At 46.4% G+C, this 15,007-nt stretch overlaps 1 protein-coding gene across 1 annotated transcript in view; it reads left to right on the plus strand.

The window, feature by feature from the left end:
* Positions 1-15,007, plus strand: part of DDX46 (DEAD-box helicase 46) — a 970,300-nt gene that overhangs the window by 816,068 nt on the left and 139,225 nt on the right. The window lies entirely within an intron of this gene.

Below are 15,007 nucleotides of genomic sequence, written 5' to 3' on the forward strand. Positions count from 1 at the left end.
AAACTGTTCAAAAGTTACTGAAAATGGTGCAGCACCTTTCAACACACAGTGGAAAGCCTTTTGGAAAGGTTGTGTGTTCACCTTTCTGTGTCTTACTACTATTTGTAATAAACTGGTACTAAGGAGGTGCACCCAATGCCTAAACAGTGTAAACAAGTGTAGAAAGTACAAAATATTGAAGTAATACAATGAAAAAATGTTTGGCACTATGCCACATAATTTGCCTTTTCTTGCTGCATAATTTACTCAACCCTTCCGCATAATTTGGCCCTCTCCTGTTGCATAATCCTAATGTTCCTGCTTATAAATTAAAAGCTTGAGTTTGGTTGATTTAGCTAAGGTTCGAAAATTGAAAAGTATGTATTTAAAAGTAAAATTCGACATGAGCGAGCTGATGTTTGCAGAAAAAAAAAGTTTTAAGGCTGCCATTTATATATTAATTCATGCATCTTATTACTGATGTTCTTTCTTGCGTGCCAGAAGTCATCATATGTATGAGAGATCCTACATGCAAAGACAACTAATGGAATATTGTCTGTCTTCACTGTTGTAACTGACAATTTGTCTTAGTAGCTCAGGATGATATTTATTAAACATAAGTAGCTATTTTTATTTTTTTTTTAAAGTTGAAGATTCCTGTACCAAGTTAATATTCCAGCTTGCATTCCCTCCGCAATAAATCCCTTAGAAAAAAATGGTTGAACCGTTATATTTAGGTTTGAGTAAAATTATAATTTTTTCTTGTATATATCTACCTATTGTTTACCTCTTCAATCTCCTACAGCTCTCTTGCGATGACCGGTAGCAAATTAGTTCTGTTACTTCTTCATGTTCCACCCTGATTATGTTATCACTGAAATATATAAGGCTTCACTCAGTGTTGGCGACCACATTAGAGAGAGAAGCAGTACTGAACCCAGGATGTTGTTGTCTGCTACACTGGTTCCCTCACACAGCCAGGAACAAGGTCACTAGCAAGTCCATAGACTTGGGATTGGTGTCGGCTAAACGAGAGATTACTCGCCATTGGAAGGCGAAAAGTGGCCCTAGCGTGGGAATTAGTGAAACGGGCGGAATGCGACGGGACATTCAGACTGCAAATGGCCCAAAGAACGGTGAATGAGAAGAAGTTGGAAGCAGCAAGGGCATGGGTGGCATTAGTGAAACTCCTGCAGCAACCGAATGAAGAAGGGGGTGAAAGCCTTGATGGGGAGGGCCCAATGCGGGCAACTGATCACTTGACACATCTAGCGTCTCCGACTGCTGGTCACACAATGGGATGGGCCTGACTTGTATCACACACACCCCACACTGCTTTACCAGCGGCTTATGCTAGATGGAGTGGCACATAATTCGAAATATGGGGTCGACCTAAGACCACACGTAATTGACCTGATCATAAAGCCTGGTTTGGGGGGGTGGGGGGAAGGGGGGGGGGGGGGGGAGTTTGATGTGGGGTGAGGTGATGCTATACGGGGAGCCTCGAGGAGATTCATAAATGATATATTAGGTTGACTTACAACAAGGGGCAGAGGTCTAGAAGACAGCCCGGGACTACGATAAATACTATTTTCCTATTTCACTAGCAAGACTGCTGAATAATTGCAGTTGGAACTGTTGGGGTGATTATGTTTAACTGCTTCATTATGCTTGGAGGGGCTCACGCACAATCCTAATAATATCTGTGAGTTGTTTAATTAGAAGACTAATCACAAGGGAGAGCTAGGGTTTTTAGGGGCGCGTCCTGTCCCCAAATGTAATATATAGAATCAATGTGGACTGGCCCACTGTGTTTGGTCACTTGGTCACTTATGGCCTGGTGGCTGGACTCAATTAGTCTTGTTAGTAAACCCCTCCCACACCAACCTGGTTGGTGTCATGCTTCATCATTGGGGTTCAACCAGGCAGCCGAGTGCCGCCTTGTTGTGCTTCAACGCCTGACTACAGCGGAGCGGGTGTCGTGCAACAGTGTGATGTGGATGACGGTGAATGTTAAAATATACCTCTGGGGATCCTTACCTACGAGTTTATTCTTGGCGGCCCAGGGTATTTTAATTAAAATGTGATGCAACTATTAATAGCCAAGTTTTTGCTATGAGTTGTCTGTGTTAGCGGTCTACATGTTTCAGTCCCATTAAGGATTGTGCGGGACTTTCGTCAGGACCAGAAGGTGAAGTGAGTGGCAAAAGGGGTGCCACGGGTGATAGTCTCCTACACACGCGCCAAGGTGTGTGGAAAAGTGAAGGTAAAAAGGGGGGTTCTGTATACTTACAAACACTCACTGGTTTGCGAGAAAAAATCCTGTGGGAGAAAGCAAAACATGACCTACATTTTATGAGCATACTGCGATTGGCAAATGGTGAAGTGCCATGCGTCATGCATGCCAGTGTCTGGAGCCCAAGGTAAGTGATAATTGCTCAAAGGAGCGCTTCATGCACATAGACACAGAGCATGCCAGTGCCTGGAGGCCAAGGTAAGTGATATTTGCTCAAAGGAGCGCTTCATGCACATAGACACAGAGCATGCCAGTGTCGGGGTCAATGACATCTCTGGGGTTATAGAGATGTCTGTGTGCTCTGTGAGTCTGCTCTGGAGCGGGGTAGTGACTCGGTAATGATGTATATGCAGGATGGTGAAACCACGGGGATTGCTCGTGATATGATGAGACAATACATATATCTAAAAGTTATGAGAATTGTCCATAGTATGGTGAGACAGTACATACATTTAAAAATTACGTTTTTAAATTGAAACGATGGTGCCCGCTCTGGTAAAGATGCAACGTGAGACAAACAGACATATAAAAATTACATAGGGAGCACCAATAGTTACTTCGCTATAACATTCTGTTCCAGAGAATCGGGGCGTGGGGGGGAGGTACTCTTTTTATCAATCTGTAGAGATTTTAGGAGAGAAGAGTTAGGTATGCTTGTAGCTTGGCGCTCGTGGGGGCCAGTGATCAGCTGTGGGGGCATTGACCCCGACACTGGCATGCTCTGTGTCTATGTGCATGAAGCGCTCCTTTGAGCAATTATCACTTACCTTGGCCTCCAGACACTGGCATGCATGACGCATGGCACTTCACCATTTGCCAATCGCAGTATGCTCATAAAATGTATGTCATGTTTTGCTTTCTCCCACAGGATTTTTTCTCGCAAACCAGTGAGTATCTGTTCGTATGCAGACCCCCCCCTTTTTTACCTTCACTTTTCCACACACCTTCGCGCGTGTGTAGGAGACTATCACCCGTGGCACCCCTTTTGCCACTCACTTCACCTTCTGGTCCTGATGAAAGTCCCGCACAATCCTTAATGGGACTGAAACATGTAGACAGCTAACACATAGACAACTCATAGCAAAAAATTGGCTATTAATAGTTGCATCACATATTTTAATTAAAATACCCTGGGCCGCCAAGAATAAACTCGTAGGTAAGGATCCCCAGAGGTATATTTTAACATTCACCTTCATCCACATCACACTGTTGCACGACACCTGCTCCGCTGTAGTCAGGCGTTGAAGCACAAACAGGCGGCACTCGGCTGCCTGGTTGGACCCCAAACAAGACTAATTGAGTCCAGCCACCAGGCCATTAGCCATAAGTGACCAAGTGACCAAACACAGTGGGCCAGTCCACATTGATTCTATATAGTTGTTTAATTATGTCATCTGGAAAATAAATAAAATCGGTTTAAAGAAAAAAATGTTAAGAACCACTGCACTAAATGATTTGATTTGCCACTTCCATTTAGAGACTTGGACTTCAGAAATACACCTAAGAAGTAAATAGTATCAATTCCCATTATCTGTCATGTGGAATAAAGGCCTTTAAGTTATGCAGAATGCAGCAGCATTATTGGCAGTGGTCCCCAGACTTGACAAGAAATACAAAGCTCCAGACACTATAGGACAGCATGTTTGAAAGGATATCCTAAAGCGGACTCCGTAGTAGTTCATGGAGCACAAAGAAGGTCAAGGAGCCCTTCTTTTATAATATTCCCCAGGCTCCAGACGGGATCTAGAAGTTTCCATAGCAGTGCTCCCACGCACAATTAGATGGCGCTGTGCAGCTCCGCGTTGGCGTCCTGCACCCTGGGAGTGACCAAGTGAAGCCACATATAATAGCTGTCCCTTTCTTTCCACACCTTCTTAAGTGGAACTGCATCCCCCTCCTTTTCCTGCAGGGTTCAAACCGTGAGTTGTCTATCAGAAACAGATGTCAGTGAGGGACCTGCATGAGGTCCGTGTTTCGTTTCTAGGTATGACTCCCGATTGTGAGAAGAATGTGCCCTTATACAGTGAAGTAAACATCCCCAAACCCCAAAAGAAGTCATGGATTTCGTACAAGTGCAGGGCACGGGCTAGTTCCTGCTTTTGACATCTCACTTGCAACAGGTCCTCCTTCCAGTCTAATTAATCCGGCAAGTCAAAATGCAAGAAGAAATGCAAGAAGTTGAAGCGCAACTTGATCCCATCCCTGCCACAAAGAGAAGCCGGTAGGGTGTCAAGCTGCCAATCTTGTTGCCCATTGCAGTGCCTGTCTCACAACTGATCCCATTGAATGACCATTTTCCTGGGCCATCGTTGACACCACGTCAGATCGAGGTCTTCCAGAAGGACATGCTGTCTATTTTGAGTGATTTTGTGTAACCTTCTGGTATGCATTTGGGCCCCAAGGATCAGGCCAGTATGCAGACTTACAGAATGCTAGTGTTCTTGGATAGAATACAGAACAGAGTGCTTGTTCTGCTGTAGTTTTCTACAAAGCTGCAGAAGTGTTTCACCTTCCATAGTCCACAGCAGAAACCAAGGCAGATCTGCTAACTTGTTTTGCAGCATATGCTGCGACAAAAGATCTTGTTGTCCTTTAATTGAGGTTCTTACATCTTTGACACCAACCTGGTTGAAGCCATCCTCTGCTGCACCAATGAGTCACCCTATAGCTAGGTTAGAGAGACCGTCCCCCAGTAATACTGCGTTTTTTACTCCGTATATCACTCCTGAAAGTTTGGTGTTTTAGGCTTACACAAGCGAAATTGGCTCTAATGCCTCCCCACTGCCCCTTTGATCTGTGAATTGAAGCGCATTGACTCGTTTGCTAAAAGGGTTTTCTCCTTTTACAATTTGGCATTGAGTACCCTGAATGCAGTGCTTACAATTGTGCCGTACGCATGCCCTCTAGGAAATGCGTAGCAATATCTTGCCACCCGTTAGTGAAAAAGTAAGAAATACTTTTGCCTGACAAATTTTTGATGGTCAGGGTGTGTCTAAGGATACATCAGAAATCAATTTGTACACAATAGATTGCATGGGTCATGCCACGTGCACTAGTTAAGTGATCTGTCGCCATGCATGGATGTGCACCAGAAGATTTCCTGGTGATATTTAGCCATCTCTTATGAATATACTTTTGATTGCAGTGGCTTTTTGGGGAGAAGGCAAATTATCCAGTCGTGCACTTCAGTGTGACTCTTGTCACAGCTGTTGGTCTTGTTGTTGCTTGCCCTACAATCCCATATCCAGCAGTAGGGACAGCTTTATTCTTCTGCCTCATCACCTGCAAGTAAACTAGACTTATTCCCCCTTCTTCTTTCATTTGTTGCTGGTAAGGAGCGGTATACAGTTAATTTTCTACCTAGCTGGTCTGCAGATAGATCAGTTGGTAGGTTCTGCAGGTTTTGCAGCATGGTTTCTCCCTCCCGGAACTATCTTTTTCTTCATATTCCTCCTGCCCTTACTTAGACTTCGGCTGATTATGCTACAATACTCCTAGGAAGTTCACTCAATGTTAGCCGATGGGCTACGAAGACCCCTGGGGAGGAGAAGGGAACAGTATATACTCCTGCTACTATTTGATGCTCAAGACAGGCAATGGGCTTAGAACGATTCTGGATCTTCAGTTCTTGAACGCTTTCATTTGGAAGGACTTGTTCAAAATGCTGGGAGATCACGCCCTTTTTGCCCTGGATCAAGATAATTGGTGGAGCGCTTGGCTATGCAGGCTACGTACTTTCATGTATCTCTCCTGCAGTCCCACTGATGCTTTCTTTGTGGTAGGATCAGAGCATTTTTTGTTTGCTGTCCTGCCCTTTGGCTTTACCTCAGCATCCCAGGTGTTCAGAAAGGTGATGACTGTGGTTGTGACCCATCTTTGCAGATTTATTTGAGGTATTCCCATACCTCGAAGATGGGCTGTTAAAGGCAGATTGCTTCAGTCTGTGGCAGATCAACTGCAAATTAGTCTCCCTGCTCTCCTCTGTGGAGATTTCCATCAACTAGTCGTCCCATCTGCAATCAAAACTGAGGATTGCATTGATTGAAGCCGTTCAGGACACAGTGGCTTTCAGGACTTTTTCATCTGTGCAGTAAGCTAGAGACATTCAGGTTATCCTGATGTTTTGGATTTTGACCTGTGTTGCGGCACTGACGTTTCTGGGGCTTCTTGGTCCTTTAGCCTCTTAAGTTCTGCTGGTTCCCCATGCCTGTTGGCACATGTGAGTGCTGTAATGGAACCTCTGCCAGCACTAGGCTCGGCATTCTGGTTGCGTCTCGGCCAGCATTTGTATCTCGGACGTGCCTGCCCAGGAACTAAAGTGGTGGCTGGTAGATGCCAACCAGAGCTTCGGCAGACTACTATCCCAGCCCCAACCAAAGCTCACAGTAGTGACTGATGCATCATCTCTGGATTGGGATGATTACCTGGGTGAGGTGGAATTCAGCCTCGCTTGGTCTCCGATAAAGCAGAGGCTCCAAATTAGTCATCAGGGGCTGCCAGCCGTTCAATTTGGCTCTGAAGGGCTTTCTACTGTCCATCAAGGAGAAGTTAGTCCTGGTCCTGACTGACAACATAACTGTCAGAAGTACTGTAACCAACAGGGTGGTGTGGGGTTCACCTGTACTGTGCTAGGAAGTGCTGCAGCTTTGGAGATGGCTTGACCTGCCAGGGATCTCCCTGACAGCCAACCATATTGCGGGATCTCTTAATATTAGGTAACTCAGCAGACTCCATCCGGCAGATCATAAATGGTGTCTGCACCCAAAGGTGGTCCAAGCCATCTTCAACCAGTGGGGTGCGCCTTGGGTAGATATTTTCACTAAGCTGAGGGCGCACAGTATTAAACTTTTTGTCAGCTAGAGTTTCCACCTCAAGGCTCTCTGAAGGATTCATCTCGCCTGCAGTGGGACTGCTGTCTCCTGTGTGCTTTGGCACAGCTAATCCCAAAAGCCCCAGATTGGGCCAGGCAAGTATTCTACCCTAACATGCTGAACCTGAGCATTTGCCCCCTGCTCAGTTTTCTTTAAGAGTACCTTCTGCACCTGCAACAGGGCAGCTTTCTACACCTGAGCTTTTACAATCTACATTTCAAAGTGAGGAGTTGGAGTACAACCAGCTGACCAGTTTTGAGCTGCCTGCAGAAGTAGTAGATGTTACCTTAGCTACTCAATGCCCATCTACTAAATCTATCAACTCTGACTGCTGGGCAAAATTTGTGGCCTGGTGTGAGGACTGTCTGGTTGATCCACTTCAGGCCAAGTTATCTGATGTGTTATTAGTGTTATTGCTATCCCACTAAGGTTTTGTTGTGGGCACCATTATAGGTTATTTACAGTTACCCCAGTATTGGAACTTTCATAGATTCCCATGCTTTGTATCATTCCCCGTCGTCGGAATGGGAGCCTCGGTAAATAGAAAATACCTTAGTAGTAAGCACAAAGTGAAAAAATAGGCCTAGGCCTCATCTCATTTTGTAGCTTATCCACCTCTTTTTGTAAAAGAGACCAAATTCTTGCAGTAGCCAATCAGAGTAGCCTCACCCCATAGAACCTTCCTGAGAGAGCCTCAGAGCCTCAGATTTTCTACCGCACGTTGTGCAAGGGAGTCTCCATTGAGCTCTGCTCAATTTTCTTCTCTTCTTAGTATTTTTCTTCAACTTGTGCCTATTGTTTTCGTCATGTCTGACAAAGAGTAGAAAGCACTTTTTAGAGCCTGTGCTACTTGCTCAAAAAAGAGGTTGTTTTTTGAGGACAAACATGAAGACTGCATATATTGCTTATATCCGGATCATAAGGCCACGGACTGCAAGATTTGCAGAACCTTCTCCACCAAGACCTTGAGGGACAGAGAGGGACGTCTCCTCACTTGGCTACAGAAAATGAAAGACCGCAAGGAACTTCTGTCTTCTGACAGTGAGGGCTCCTCTTCGATGGTGTCATCAAGAAGGTCGAAGAAGAAGGGTAGGTCTCCCCCTGCTACATCTGATGAGCCCCATGTCAAGGCCTTACCTGGGACCTCTGATAGGTCGGATAGGCCTGCTTCCTTAAAATCTCCTCACCACGGTGAAAAGGAGAGGCAGGGTAAGCTTGAGGAGTCGCAACCTTCAAAAAAGGCTAAGAAGATCGTCCCTGTGACTTCACCACCCTCTGACAAGGATAGAGGGGTGAAAAAGCCTTCTACTGCGACTCAGGAGGTCGTTTCAGACAAGAAATAGCGTTCGTCGACGGTGAAAACCTCAGGTACGCCGACGATTTCTATCAAGAAAGACTTGTCTGTAAAATTGGCCTCGACGGGCTCGTCGACGACTCCTACGACGACGGCACCTGCGCCGTCGACTATGTTTAAGACGCCTGATGCCTGTTCGTCGTCGACGAAAATGACTTTCTCCACGACGATGACGATGAGTCGCTTCGACGACGACGACAAGGACAACGTCGACGACGACCGTGTCGACGACCCCCGTCTCCTTGCTGCTGATCCAACCATCGTCGACGATGACCATCTCCCCGTCGACGACTCAATCCTCGACGACGAGCGCAGTTTCTTCGTCGGCGCCTCCGTCGACGAAACAGTCTCTGAAGATACAACCGTCGACGACGATTCAGTCGACGACGTCGACGACTGGAAAAATTGTTTTTTCTCACAGAAAGAGACAAATAACACCGGAAATGACATCTCCACGACGAGTTACAACGTTACCTCCTAACCTATTACTGGATGAGGATTCTGAAGAAGAAGCTTATAGCGATTTTGGCCAGGCTTATAGCCCTTCTGACTTACAAGTAAAAATACAGGACATCAGTTCTGAGGAAGGGGAATTGGAGCAACAACATCATGTTCCACAACAATATTATGAACAACAGGAAATGCCAAGCATGCAGGTTCCTTTCCAGAAACCTCCACGTCAATCTCAGCAGGAGATGGTGGCGATGCCATCCACACTCATCTCTGATCTACAACTAATGTTGCAGGACTATCGGAGGCGATTTCCCACTCCTCAGGAGGTTCAACAGGTACGCCCTCCTACACCTCCGCCTCAGTTATCACAGCCTGTGGCAGGACACTCTTTGCCTTCAAGAGGCAGAGCAAGGAGAACATCCACAAGAGGTGGTGCCCATTCGGGATGATACAGATGATGACAATGCCTCTTCGGATGTAAATCAGCAAGTGGACCCTGACCAAGACCAGAATGTAGACTGGAATCAGAATGACCTTCGAGATCCAGACGTCACAGGGCCTGATACCGCAATCTCTCCTCCAGCAGATATCTGAGGCTTTCACAACTTGATGGAACGAGCTTCCAAGAGATTCGGTCTTCCGGTTACCACAGTTCAGTCCGAGTGTTTTTTGTACGATTTCAAAGAACCATTCCGGAAATGCGTACGTTCAATCCCCATCATTGAACATGTTTGGTCTGAAGGCCTAAAAGCTATGCAGAATCCGGCCACAGTCCTCCCAGACTGGAGAAAAAATATAAGGCCCCAGAGGGCAGCCCGGCATGTCTACTAGGTCAACCAAAACCGGATTCGGTCATTTCCCAGGCCGTACAGAGTAAATCTAAAAACCCATCCACGCCGCTAATGACGCCACCGGATAAAGAGGGCAGGCGTTTGGACAATGTTGGAAAAAGATTCTCCACAATGGCCAGACTCCTTGTTAGGGCGGCTAATGCTTTGGCGATTCTAGGGAGATACGATCGCCAGATGTGGTGTGACCTCCCCCCGTTCGTGGAAGAACTTCAGGATACATCTAAGGACGAGGTAAAAAAGATCTTACTGGAAGGAGAGCGAGCCTCTTCTGAAGTAATCGACTGCGCTATGGATATAGCAACTACGGCCTTCCGAGCGCTAGCCGGCTCGGCAGTTCTGAGACGCCAGGGTTGGTTGAGAGCCACGTGGTTCAGACAGGAGGTACAAAATAAAATTCTAGATCTGCCATACGACGGGTAGATGTTATTTGGCAAACACGTGGATGACGCCCTACAGGGCATAAAGAAAGATACGGATACGGCCATGTCCTTAGGAACTTTACAATACCGCAAGGTGCCCTTTAAAGGAGCAAGAGGAAGAGGATTCTCCTCCTATAGAGGCGGCAATCAGCACCGCTACGCTTCCACCTCCCAACCTGGCCAAACATACAAACGCCAGTATTCAGAGGGGTTCTTTCTCTCGCCAGCCGCCGAGAGGACGGCAAGGGCAGCAGAGGAGAGATACTTCCAAGAGACAATAGCGGCCAGGTGGCTCTTTCTACTGTTCCTGTGCCCTCATTAACACCAGTGGGGGGCAGGATTGCCCATTGCCTCAACAACTGGATGGTCATAACAGACCAGTGGGTCCTAAACATCATCAAGAAAGGACACACGTTGGAGTTCCAAGATCTTCCTCCAACGAGAGCTCCAGACGCCTTTACACCCAAACATCTGAAACTCCTTCATCTCGAGGCCCACCAACTCTTCCCCAAGGGGGCAATAGAACCTGTACCTCTCCCCCAAAAGGGGAAAGGGTTCTATTCCAGGTTCGGAAGACGAAGGACAAGTGGCGTCCGATCTTAGATCTACGACAGCTCAACACTTATCTCATCTAGTTGTCCTTCAGGATGGTCACTCTTCAGGACATCCTCCGCCTTCTCAATCCAGGGGACTACATGGCAACCCTAGATTTGGAAGACGCTTACTTCCATGTACCCATTCATCCAGCTCACAGGCAATACCTTCGATTTACAGTAGGCAAGAGCCATTTTCAATTCAAAGTACTGCCTTTTGGTCTCCGGTCAGCTCCGCGGATCTTTACAAAGGTACTGGCTCCGGTGGCAGCCTTTCTCAGAAAGCAGACTTTCGAAGTCTTCCCATATCTGGATGATTGGCTGCTAAAGGCTCCTTCGTTCCAAGAGGCTTCCAGGGCAGTCACGAGCTGCAGACAGCTGTTCGAGCAACTGGGCCTTCAGCTCAACAGAGAAAAATCGATTTTGCACCCTTCCAAAACAGCGAAGTCTCTGGGTGCGATCCTAGACACGGAGTGCTGCCTGCTAATTCTTTCAGCTCCACTTCTTCAGACACGGAACTTTGTCAGTTCGCAAATACAAATTGCTTCTCTGATCGATATCATCCTGCATACATTGTTACCACACTGCAGGTTGCGAATGCGTCCACTGCAGGAACAGTTGGACAAACAATGGCGTCAGGTGACAGGCTCCTTCGACGACAGGATTGCCATCACTCCGGAAATGCGGAAGGCAAGCAGCTGGTGGTTGCTAAAAGACAATCTTTCAGTAGGTTTACTATTCCAACTTCCACCTTCTCCCATGGTATTAACAACAGATGCATCCATGGAGGGATGGGGAGCGGTCCTCCAAGAACTAAAGGTCAGTGGTCATTGGAGCCCAGTCCAAGCCAAGTTTCACATCAATCTACTGGAACTTATGGCCATTCGTCTAGCCTTATAGGCTTTCCTTCCAAGGATCTGCAACTGTTCAGTGCTGGTTCGTACAGACAACACCACAGCCATGCACTACATAAACAAGCAAGGCGGAACGAGATCTTGCACCCTTTCGAAGGAAGCACAGAGGCTTTGGAATTGGGTGATCCAACACAACATCACCCTTTCAGGGGAACATCTGGCGGGAACACTCAATGCCACAGCGGACGCTTTGAGTCGCCAAAAGACTATCAGCCACGAATGAGAACTGGATCAGACCATTCTAGAGGAACTGTTTGCACGTTGGGGGACCCCAACCATCGATCTGTTTGCAACTCCCCGAAACGCCAAATGCCAGTCCTACGCAAGCAGGGTTCACCATCGGGGATCCTTGGGGAATGCGCTTTTGATTGCCTGGTACGGCGCATTTGTTTACGCCTTTTTTCCTATTCCGCTGATCCCGAGACTGATCCACAAGCTCAAGGTGGAACCGTGCAGAATGATTCTGATCGCACCAGCATGGCCCAGGCAGTTTTGGTACACAGAACTTCTTCTCCTCTACCAGGATCAACCAATTCTCCTGCGTCCTGTTCCATCACTGTTGACAATGACTCATGGACAGGTTCTGCATCCAGACCTGAAGTCACTACGATTGACAGCGTGGCTCCTGAGTTCAGAGAGTTCCAGGGTTTAAGTCTTTCAGGAGAATGTAAAGACATTTTAGCCCAGGCCCGAGCGCCTAGTGCGAATAAAACCTATCGGGCTAAGTGGAAGAGATTCTGCCTTTGGTGTCGGAGGGAAGTTCTACATCCATATACTTCTGCACCGCACCAACTCTTGCCTTACATCCTTTCTCTTGCGAAATCTGGATTGGCTCCTTCTTCTGTAAAGGTACATCTAGCGGCCATTTCTAGATTTAGACGATCATCATCAGGTCCTTCCCTTTGGTCTGCAAGGATCATTAAACAATTCCTGAAGGGTTTATTCAGGGGTTTTCCACCAGTCCGGCCTCCACCCCCAGCCTGGCATCTTAATTTGGTCCTGTCCCATCTAATGAAGGCCCCATTTGAACCGATTCATATGGCCGACCAGAAGTTTCTCTCATGGAAACTGGCTCTTCTCTTGGCCCTGACATCGGCTAGAAGAGTTAGTGAGCTCCAGGCTTTCACAATTGAGGAACCTTTTCTACAATTCAAAAATGATGTACTCATCCTAAGGACAAATCCTAAATTTATTCCGAAGGTACCCTCAGAATTTCATCTGAATGAGCCGGTGGTCTTATAATCCTTCTTCCCGCGGACCTCCACGCCAGCTGAAAGGGCTTTGCACTCCTTGGACATTCACAGATGTCTCAAGTTCTACTTGGAGCGAACAAGTCTATTCAGAAAATCTTCCCAGCTTTTTGTTTCATTCAGTGCTCCACGGAAGGGGTGTCCAGTTTCTAAACCCTGCATTTCCCGCTGGATATCCAGTGCAATACACTTTTCCATCAAGCAGCGGGTAAACCACTTCAACGAGCAGTTTGTGCTCATTCTACGAGATCAATGGCTTCATCGGTGGCTCCATTCTCAGGTGTCCCGATCAAGGATATATGTAGAGCGGCGACATGGAGCAGTGTCCACACCTTCACTCTCCACTACTGCTTGGATTCTTCTGTGAAAGAGGATGCAGCAGTGGGCCAGGCGGTTTTGAGGAACCTTTTCCAATAAGTCGGTGAGCTTTCCTTACTATCCCGCCTTCCTGTTTGCATATTTTGTATTACTTGTCATTGTTCTGCTTTTTGATGCAAATGTGTATCTGTTTTTCTTATCAGGATTATGTATGACATTTACAGGTACACATGTTACAAAATATGCTTCTTTCTTTACTGCTAGCTATTCTGATACAAAGCATGGGAATCTATGAAAGTTCCAATACTGGGGTAAGAAAACAAGTTACTTACCTGTAACTTTGGTTCCCCAGTATTGGTAACTTTCATAGATTCCCATGCGCCCACCCTCCTCCCCTGGGAAAGCTCAGCCTTATTGTCCTATGATGTGGCTGTTCACAACGGCTACGAAAATCTGAGGCTCTGATGCTCTCTCAGGAAGGTTCTATGGGGTGAGGCTACTCTGATTGGCTACTGCAAGAATTTGGTCTCTTTTACAAAAAGAGGTGGATAAGCTACAAAATGAGATGAGGCCTAGGCCTATTTTTTCACTTTGTGCTTACTACTAAGGTATTTTCTATTTACAGAGGCTCCCATTCCGACGACGGGGAATGATACAAAGCATGGGAATCTATGAAAGCTACCAATACTGGGGAACCAAAGTTACAGGTAAGTAACTTGTTTTCTTCTTTTCAAGCTTTCTACATTCGCCTGACCAACCTTTGTTTGAGTCACCAGGCGTAAAAGGCTCATGTATGTTTTCTACTAGGCCCTTGATAATGCCAAAATTGGATCTGAACTTGGACCTCAGGTTTTTGATGTGCACACCTTTTTAGCCTTTACACAGCTATCCTCTGAGGCTGTTGACCTTTAAGACTTTTCCTCATTGCAATTATGTTTGTGCACTGTGTCCGTGATCTACAGGCAACATCTGTAGATCACATTTTCTGACAAATTGGAGCTTTGGACATCTGATTGACTAAAAGTAGTGTCACCCTTACACAAGGGATAATCAGTAATATTTCCCACTTTATTCTCTCTGTCACAAACCTCTGAGGAGGAGGGGAGGCTTCGCAAGATAGATTCCAAGAGGACCCTTAGCCTTTACATCAACTGGACTAAGGATTACTGGGTGAATTACCAGCTTTTTGTCGGATTTCGCTGCACTAAAAAAGTCAGTTCCTAAGTGGACCTTATCCATGTGAATCATTATGTACTTAAAATATATAATGCCCTGGCCAAGAAGGAGCCTCTCAAAGGCCTTCAAACATGTTCCAACAGAGCCAAGACTGCCCCACAGTGTTTGTGAGGGATTATCCTGTTCTGGTCATCTGCCAGATTGCCACTTGAGCATCCATCTACCCCTTCGCCCAGCATTATTGTTTCAACTCTCAAGTCCACACAGAGGGCCATTTTGCCCATTTAGTTCTTCGGTACTTCCTGGTGTAAAGTCCACTCCTGAGACCCTCCATATTTCGGGACGTAGGGCTTTGGTTTCTATTCAAAAGGTGAGAAAGCTGAAGCTGGAAGTATCTATCAGAAGAACAATTCACTTATTTTCAGTAATGGTCTTTCTGATGGACACTTTATGTAACTTCAGATTTCTCACTGCACTCCCTCCTCTACATTCTGTGATGTAGACTTTTAGTATTCTAAAAAGGTCCCAAGAGA

This window comes from Lissotriton vulgaris, chromosome 7 (assembly GCF_964263255.1).
Source record: "Lissotriton vulgaris chromosome 7, aLisVul1.2, whole genome shotgun sequence".
Taxonomy (NCBI): Eukaryota; Metazoa; Chordata; class Amphibia; order Caudata; family Salamandridae; genus Lissotriton; species Lissotriton vulgaris.